Source organism: Schistocerca serialis, chromosome 4 (genome assembly GCF_023864345.2).
Source record: "Schistocerca serialis cubense isolate TAMUIC-IGC-003099 chromosome 4, iqSchSeri2.2, whole genome shotgun sequence".
Lineage (NCBI taxonomy): Eukaryota > Metazoa > Arthropoda > Insecta > Orthoptera > Acrididae > Schistocerca > Schistocerca serialis.
In genome coordinates this window covers 639,799,799-639,808,694 of record NC_064641.1, presented here as the reverse complement: position 1 = coordinate 639,808,694, position 8,896 = coordinate 639,799,799, and positions in this window count along the sequence as shown.

Here is an 8,896-nt window from a genome sequence, read left to right as displayed (position 1 = left end):
TAAGGGAAATTTGTGTTAAAACACTCTGATTGATAATTAATGCCTTATACAATAATGGGAACCTACGACAGATTCTTAATAAACATTTGATAATGGCGACCAGTGCTAATGGAAACCTAATCAATCTAACAAGAGGGTCAGGGGATTGCTGTGAAACTAGTTAGTGTAGAACAGAACTACTGAACGCAATATGTAGAATGATTGAAAGTAATACAAATATTGACACTTACCGTGGAATGTGGAGAAAACTGTTCATGGTTTCACAAGGCAAATACTGAGAATGAGGCTCTGAGATTGTAAAATTATAAACTGATTTGAAGTTCGCTACATTTCGCGCAGTAGCAGCTCGGCCTCACATTAGTGAGCTGCTGTTGAGTGAAATACTGGACCTCAATCAACGGCAGTGTCAGCGGCCCTCCCGTGCGGCTAAGTGTTGGATGGCCAGAAAATTTTCCAAGTCTACCAAACGCAATAAGGTCAGATGGTGGTTGAGGCTGAAAAAGATGGCACAGCAGCAGTGCTCCAAAATGAGAGGCGATATGACAACATCTGAATTGGACAAATAAGAGGTAAAAGTACTGAAGTCAAGTGATCCCTGTACAAGAGTGACCGACAAGGAAACCGCGCTTCCCGCGTTTTTCAGTACATACTTAATTTGACTGAGTGGCTCTGAATCTTCTGAGCTCCGAACGAACAAAATGTTCTACAGAGAGATCGGGACCCCTTCTCTAGGCTATATTCTACTCGGTTAACTAATGATTTCTTGTCCAGCATGCTCCTGTGGAAAAAGTCGTTCCTCTATGTTCCTGTCTCTCTCTTAGGCCAAGCCCCCCTCCTGTACTGTCATGCTTCTCTGTCACTCAGAAAAAAGTATAGATGAATCTATGTCCATAAGACTTACATCCTGAAATGAAATTTTTTGTAGAGCTACGCCTTCGTCAGTGCGTCACAGGTTTCAAAGGCGTAGCTAGGGGCTCTCTTTTCGTCTTCAAGATAGCGATCTCCATCCCGCATCAGCCGGATTTCCAAGTTCGGCTGACTCCAACTCGCAGAAACACTTGCACAAACCTTCACAACAGGATGCCCTAACTGTTGCCCATATGCATGGCAGTGCCGTGAGGTGTCACAAAGGCACATGCTGGGGCCGGTCGTGGCAATGAGTATCTCCCCTCGCTGGCCACCTAAAAAGGACTCTGCAGGGTCCCTGACGATCTGACACCCGGCTCGGCACCCGTGTCGCGCAGTGTGCTTCCAAAACGTTCCTTATTTCCAACCAGCAAGCAAAGCTATTTTGGATTAATACGAAAAGTGACACTCACTCGTACATTTAATATCAATTCGTTTCTTTAACTGCAATTAATTATTCAGTTCAAGAGTAGTTCTCTAATACGAATTTATATGAGTTTACGTATCTTGCATGACTGTTCCAAAAAACTGGCTCTTAACACTGTGTCGCCTACACTTCCAGTACCTCGTCAAAATACACTGTCCCTCATGTATCTCCTCGACCTTAACACTCTTATCTGAACACAATGACCGTAAGAGCAAAATCCTTTTTGTCTACCTCCCACACCATCACTCAACCAGTGTCTCGAAGTCCTTTTGAATAGCACAAACTCAAATCTGCAAAAAAAAATGTGGTAAGGACTACGGGGCCAAACTTCTGAGCTCATCGGTCCCTAGGCTTAGGCACTACTTAATCTAACCTAAACTAACTTACGCTAAGAACAACACACACTCCCATGCCCGAGGGAGGACTCGAACCTTCGTCGGGGGTAGCCGCGTGACCGCACGGTCACCCCGCGCGGCTCTCAAATCTGCGATGACCTCCGTGATTATATTAGGAAACTAAATAATTTCTTCAGCTTCAAGAGACAGTTAATAACACATTAGCTACTTAAGCAACAATAATGTCTACCAATGTCCCTACATGCATTCGTTAGCCAATTACATCCTTCTTTGCAAGATCTTCTTCAGTCCCCAGCGTTCTTTGTGGTATCGTGTATCAATAACACCTACATACATACTCCGCAATCCACCATACGGTGCGTGGCGGAGGGTACCTCGTATCACAACTAGCATCTTCTCTCCCTGTTCCACTCTCAAACAGGAGGAGGGAAAAATGACTGCCTATATGCCTCTGTACGAGCCCTAATCTCTCTTACCTTATCTTATCTTTGTGGTCTTTCCGCGAAATATAAGTTGGCGACAGTAAAATTGTACTGCAGTCAGCCCCAAATGCTGGCTCTCTAAATTTCCTCAGTAGTGATTCACGAAAAGAACGCCTCCTTTCCTCCAGAGACTCCCATCCAAGTTCCTGAAGCATTTCCGTAACACTCGCGTGATGATCAAACCTACAAGTAACAAATCTAGCAGCCCGCCTCTGAATTGCTTCTATGTCCTCCCAAAATCCGACCTGATAGGGGTCCCAAACGCTCGAGCAGTACTCAAGAATAGGTCGTATTAGTGTTTTATAAGCGGTCTCCTTTACAGATGAACCACATCTTTCCAAAATTCTACCAATTAACCGAAGACGACTATCCGCCTTCCCCACAGCTGCCATTACATGCTTGTCCCACTTCATATCGCCCTGAAACGTTACACCCAAATATTTAATCGAGGTGACTGTGTCAAGCGCTACACTACTAATGGAGTGTTCAAACATTACGGGATTCTTTTTCCTATTCATCTGCATTAATTTACATTTATCTATATTTAGAGCTAGCTCCCATTCTTTACAACAATCACAAATCCTGTCCAAGTCATCTTGTATCCTCCTACATTTACTCAACGACACCTTCCCGTACACCACAGCATCATCAGTAAACAGCCGCACTTTGCTGTCCACCCTATCCAAAAGATCATTTGTGTAGATAGAAAACAACAGCAGACCTACCACACTTCCCTGGGGCACTCCAGATGATACCTTCACCTCCGATGAACACTCACCATCGAGGACAACGTACTGGGTTCTATTAGGTAAGAAGTCTTCGAGCCACTCACATATTTGGGAACCAATCCCATATGCTCGTATCTTAGTTAGGAGTCTGCAGTGGGGCACCGAGTCAAACGCTTTCCGGAAGCCAAGGAATATGGCATCCGTCTGATACGCTTCATCCATGGTTCGCAAGATATCATGTGAAAAAAGGGCGAGAAGCGTTTCGCAGGAAAATGCTTTCTAAAGCCGTGCCGATGCATGGACAGCAACTTCTCTGTCTCAAGGAAATTCATTACATTCGAACTGAGAATATGTTCGAGAATCCTGCAACAAACCGATGTTAAGGACATTGGCAGAGGGATTGCAGGTTTCCGCCAGATGCCCATAGCAGTCGTGTGGCATCCGGCAGACTCAATGGTGTGCGCCCACTGAGCCACCCCTCCGATGGCTCTGGACTATAAGCGTCCTCTTCTACCGCGATGTAGGATGGCCGACATGTGCCACTGACCCACTCGCACTTGTATACTCTTCACTACGATAGCACCGTTCGTGCTTAGTTCAGGGAGCCTCATCATTGCTGCTGTTTTAATAGCTGGACTCTATTTCTAGCTGTAGTATTTGTAATGAGCCTTCATACACTTGGAGAAATATGAGTTAAATTGGTTGGTTGATTTGGTGGAAGAGACCAAACAGCGAGGCCATCGGTCTCATCGTATTATGGAAGGATGGGGAAGGAAGTCGGCCGTGCCCTTTCAAAGAGACCATCCCGGAATTTGCCTGAAGAGATTTAGTGAAATCACGGTAAACCTAAATCAGGATGGCCGGACGCGGGATTGAACCGCCGTCCTCCCGAATGCGAGTCCAGTGTGCTAGCCACTGCGCCACCTCGCTCGGTTATAAAGTAAGTAATCTTCTGTTTACTGTATTAAACTGTTCGCTAATCATTTCTGCTCCTGTCCAACTTTTCGATGACGACAGTTGCCGCATCAGTCTGTAGCCCATCTCTCCTTACCGTTGTGTGCGTTGTAGTACACAACATACATGGTTCAAATGGCTCTGAGCACTATGGGACTTAACTTCTGAGGTCATCACTCCCCTAGAACTTAGAACTACTTAAACCTAACTAACCTAAGGACATCACACACATCCATGCCCGAGGCAGGATTCGAACCTGCGACCTTAGCGGTCGCGCGGTTCCAGATTGAAGCGCCTGGAACCGCTCGGCCACTCCGGCCGGCACACAAATACATCAGGATGGGCTGGAGTATCTACGTGCGGCAATCATCAGTTCCTGTCATGTCTTCTTTATCTTTTGTGTCCCCGGTGCTTGCCTTGCTTGTGCTCTTTTGATCTAGGTACCAAGGGTGCAGCTTTTACACCCTTTTTGCTTTCTCTGTCCTTAATTATCTTGTTATTTTGCGCATTGCTTAGTTACTATGCCTGGCAAGCCGCAATCGCCTCCATCACCGCCTGCAGTTTATGTAACTCAGTTTATTCAGTTTCAGAGTCAACAAATGGCGTAACTACTCGAAGTGATGAATCACTTCATAACGGCGCAGATGACTTCACACAAGACGCCGGACCCAATGGCAGCACCATCTATTTCACCGCCTACGTATGTGCCGCCAATTCGTCAGTTGGGTAAGACGAAGGAAGACTGGCAAACATTCTTATTTCCCGGCAATAACGGGAGTGACTATATCTCACTTTTGCACCAAGTAATTTCTCACACCCTGCCATCAACTAGTACAATATGTGGACTTATCGCAGGCGCTTATGAAGAATTATGAGTATAGGGTAGAGGTGGCGGCTGCCCATTGCAAGTTCTTCAGGTTGCATAAGAACAAGGACGCACATGCCTTCAGTGGGAGACTGAACTGCAAGACGTTACTAGACAATATAAATTCAAATGTGACTCAGCCAAACACTACAGCGAAGCAATGATACGCGATGCCGTCACAGGCATGTCGCCGACTCTCGAATTCAGAAACACATTCTCAAATACCCGGCTCCTTAATTGCAACAGGTCTGCAGTTTCTAGACTATCAAGAGCAGCAGACAGTTTTGAGGTAGCGCCTGTTTCTTTGTCAGACAGACATAGCAAACGAGCCTCGCAGTCGGCTCGCAAACAGCGACCCTGCTGGTCACAGCCACAGCGCTCACGCAAACACGTGTTACGGTTGGCACAAGGCGTGAAACTGTGCGCTCACTGCAATGCGGCACATGATCGCCGACCTTGCCCACTTTTTTTTATGGCAACGGGGACATAAACGGTCTGTGTGATTACAGCAGCATTAGGCACGCCTTTCTGCAACTCCTTCACGCAAGTCAAGCCACAAACAGTGCGTAATGTGTTTTCAAAGCCCCACAGCATCGTTAGTGCAAAACAACAGTTTAATATGCGTTCAGGAAAGGCTGCCAACTCGTCTGCAGTCCTACGTGAGGAAAACAAAATTTTTGTGTCTGTTACAATTCCTGGACAATCAGTCCATCTGCAGCTTAATACTGGAGCTTCAGTGAACTTTGCGCAGCTGTAGCACTTACGAATTGATTGTCAAACTTAAGTTGTGCACATCGAGCCATACGATAACGGCGTCTAACGGCCAGGATATTCCTGTCTTGGGCACTTGTAGCCTTCCTGCAACTTTCCAAAACTGGATGAAGACAGTGACATCTACAGCGTTTTCCTCCTAAGACAGTGCTAATACGAAGGCTATTCGGAAAGAAAGCAACGATAGGTCGTGAAATGGAAACCATAGTGCAAATCAAAACTGTTTCATTGTCAACATTAGCTACAACTTCCAGCTACTTATCTCCATTGTCACCGATGCGACTTAGACGTTTGTCGTAGCGTTGTACCAACTTTCCAATGCCCCGATTATAGAAGGCAGCCGCCAGTGCTTTCCGCCAATTCTCTACGCTGGCCTACAGCTCGTTGCCTGTCAAAATGTTGTCTTCATGGCCAGCGGTTCATGTGACCAGAGATGAAACTCAGAGGGAGACAATTACGGGCTGTATTGTGGGTAATCAAACATTTCCAATTGAAAACGATGTAGGAGCATCTTCATTGCCCCTGCAGAATGCGGCTAACAATTGTCTTGAAGAAGAAAACGCACGATAGTTATGTAATGTTAGCTGCATAGCTTCAGGCGAAATTTGTCACCAGGCTCTCGTACTTGGCGGGAGACACTATTGTTCTGCCCGCCCCCGGTAGTTGACTGGTCAGCGCGACAGAATGACAGTCCTAAGGGCCCGGGTTCGATTCCCGGCTGGGTCGGAAATTTTCTCCGCTACGGGACTGGGTGGTGTGTTGTCCTAATCATCATCATTTCATCCTCGTCCAATCGAAAGACTTGCACCCGGCGAACGGTCTACCCGACTGGAGGCCCTACTCTCACGACATTCCACTATTGTTCTAGGTATCTTTATGTGCTCCCACTGTGCTCAGAGCTAAAAAGAACGACGTAAAGCGATCGACGGACATACTAGAGACACTACCCCAACACACCTGTGCAAAATTTCATAGGATTTTCACTGTGGTTTCCATTTCGCGACCGATCGTTCCTTACTTTCCGAATAACCCTCGTATTTTTGGTCTAGACTGTTCTCATTTGTTTGGGTTAAGAATTCATGACAAATGTACGTTCTGTTTCTTCCTTTGACCCTCGGAAGAGTTTTGTTATGTGCAGAATTTTAGGATTTGTTTTCTGAGAGCTTAGGCATGCCACACTGAAGGACAATGCACAGTCACGTTTTGTTGGAGTTCGTCCTGTCCCTCAGGCTCTTAGAGAACATTTACTGCTTTGCAACATAGTGCGGTTGTAGCATACTTTACTGCCAGTCAGTGGGCGTCCCCTTCTATTATTCTAAAGAAGACATCCGGTAGGCTCCCGTCGCTCCGATTTTAAGAAAACTGTGCATCCTCGGCCGTTTATTGACAGTTAACCCTATCGCACCCAGAACAATTCATACATAAATTGAGCGTCGGTCTTTACTTTTTCTAAACTGATTTGCGCGACGCTCATTTCCAAGTGCCTCAGGATGGGCAGTCGCAACAAATCTTTGTCATTAACACACATCTGGGTCTCTTCAGATTTTTGAGATAGCCATTTGCCAGTGCTTCAGCACCTGCCAAATTTCAGCGCTTTCTGAAGCAGCTGAATGCAAAACTTCGATTTTGCTCTGATTATTTAGATGATTTTGTCGTCTCAAGTCGTACTCCAAAAGAGCCCATCAACAATCATCGCACTCTGCTTCACTTGTTGTCTGCAACTGGTATCAAATATGAAAGAGACAAATGCGTGTTTTTTCAGACAGAACTTCAATGTCATTAATAGCCAGGGTGTTCACCCATTGCAGTCACATTTGCTTCCTATCCGTGAACTACCACACTCACAAAATGTGCAGGAATTGCATGCAGTCTGTGTTAGGGAAGCTCACGTATTACATTCGATTTAATCGCAGCCCGCTCGAATCGTGACTCCCTTGCATCACTTGCGCAGGAAGACTGTTCCTTGTGAAACTTCCTGGCAGATTCAAACTGTGTGCCGGACCGAGACTCGAACTCAGGACCTTTGCCTTTCGCGGGCAAGTGCTCTACCATCTGAGCTACCCAAGCGCGACTCACGCCGCTTCCTCACAGCTTTACTTCTGCCAGTACCTCCTCTCTTACCTTCCAAACTTTACAGAAGCTCTCTTGCGAACCTTGCAGAAGTAGCACTCCTGAAAGAAAGGGTATTGCGGAGACATGGCTTAGCTACAGCCTGGGGGATGTTTCCAGAATGAGATTTTCACTCTGCAGCGGAGTGTGCGCTGATATAAACTTCCTAGCAGATTAAAACTGTGTGCCGGACCGAGACTCGAACTCGGGACCTTTGCCTTTGGCGAGCAAGTGCTCTGCTATCTGAGCAACCCAAGCACGACTCACGCCCCGTCGTCACAGCTTTACTTCTTCCAGTATCTCGCCTCCCACCTTCCGGCAAAGGTCCCGAGTTCGAGTCTCGGTCCGGCACACAGTTTTAATCTGCCAGGAAGTTTCATATCAGCGCACACTCCGCTGCAGAGTGAAAATCTCATTCTGGAATGTTCCTTGTGTTTGGTCGCAAGAGTGTCACCCTGCTTTCAGGAAGTTGAAAGATGCTTTGCTTAGTGATTGATACATAGTTCATTTTGATCCAGTCAAACCTGTGGCCTTGGCGTAGGCGGTTCCTCTTAGGCATCAGTGCTGTTTTGTCACATAAACTTGGTTCTGTTGTCAGGATGGCTGCCTCTGCATCGACTTGTTGAACGATGCTCAATGTAATGATTCGCAAATTGTGAAGGAAGCTCTCGCCACTGTCTATGGTGTCACTAAGTATAACTAGTATCTTTTTGTCAGAAAATTTTACTTGGTGACCACTCAGTCCCAACTTGCACAGCGAAGAGCCTGCAACGGTGTCTCTTCTTCTGTCAAATTGTCAATATTGTCTGACAGACAACGCAGATGTTCTTTCTCATCTCCCTGGTTGTCCAGATTCAGCATTCAACGGGTCCTCTGCTTCTTGTTGCTATATTGATGCACAAGACACAGATGCTTTGCACAGCTTTCCGCTGATTCACAAAAAACAGTAGTGGATCCTGATTTGCAGATCTTGTTGCACTACGTTCACACTGGTTGGCTGCATTCAGCCCGACCCATTCGTAACTCTGTGCTCCGCCGTTACTATACTCATCAGCACGCCCTTTCAGATCACCAAGCTGTCATTTTGCTTCACACTGATTATGACCAGTCACTTGTTGTCCCATGTTCTCCAGCCTGACGTTCTTCGTCCGCTGCACCTAGGTCACTGGAGCGTTGTTCGCACCAAACAGCTTGCGCGACGCCATTGCACTTGGCATTGTCTGGACGCGTAAACTGAATAGTTAACTTCTTAGTACCAAGCCTATGCTAAACATCAGTCAGGTCCACAACAGCCGTTC